This window comes from Lottia gigantea (genome assembly GCF_000327385.1).
Source record: "Lottia gigantea unplaced genomic scaffold LOTGIsca_93, whole genome shotgun sequence".
Lineage (NCBI taxonomy): Eukaryota > Metazoa > Mollusca > Gastropoda > Lottiidae > Lottia > Lottia gigantea.
The window spans coordinates 36,246-37,210 of record NW_008711042.1 but is presented as its reverse complement, the minus strand read 5'-3'; positions in this window follow the sequence as shown (position 1 = coordinate 37,210).

The following is a 965-nucleotide window of genomic DNA, read 5'->3' as shown; positions in this document are numbered from 1 at the left end:
GACTTTGTGTGTGCAGACGTTTGTATCTTGTAATAATTTAAGTATTTAAATACAGCTACTTATTTTATCACAGTGTTGTGTGTTATATTTAAAATCGAGACAGAGGATATATATTCTGTTCTTTCATTTTTGTACCAAAATAACTCTACACTGACAGCAATTTACGTCTTACATTACATATGGGGACGAAGATGGAAAAATAAGGTCTGAGGTCGGATAACATTCTAAAAATTTTGAAACCATTACAGTTTATTACTCAGAAATATAAAAATATAGAAAATGACAGCAAGAATATAGTTTCATATCTTCACAATGTCAATATCTTACTATTGTATCACGAAATTTTTAGACATTCAACGATTTGAATAGATTGTACATTAGCGGAAACAGCCAATCAGAGCTCTCGACAGAAAGATTGTAACAATTTGGTTGCGACTAGAATCGAGGGATCTGAATATCTGTATTTGCTAGCGTAAAATCCAATCAAATCGCTGCCTTTACACACTTCTTTTGTTGCTATGCTTGCGTTTTCATCTAGCAAATCATTGGCAACTCACAAATCACAGCTGTACAACCGTTGATATATAAAGTGTCAAAGACTCGCCTGCTGATATGGCATATGTCATTTTGAATACTCTCTATTTAGGTTTAGATAGCTATTTTGTTATAAATACTGACTCATTTCATCATTACTTCATACAATAATTTGTAAACAGTAATCATGCTTACAATTCGAGTATTGGGTGTGTTCGCCGTTATTGTGGTCGCATTTGTTTTGGTAGAGTCTGACGTTGAACTTTGTGAAGACGATGTGAACGGTAAGTATAGCCTTAGATGTTATTCTGAATGCAAAGAAACTTGGGAATGAAATGGTGTTTTTACATCATAAGTTTCGACTTTAGTTTGAGCTAATGAAGACTGTAGTGTGTATTTCCATCTAAATAAGTGAAGACTGCAAACCCATG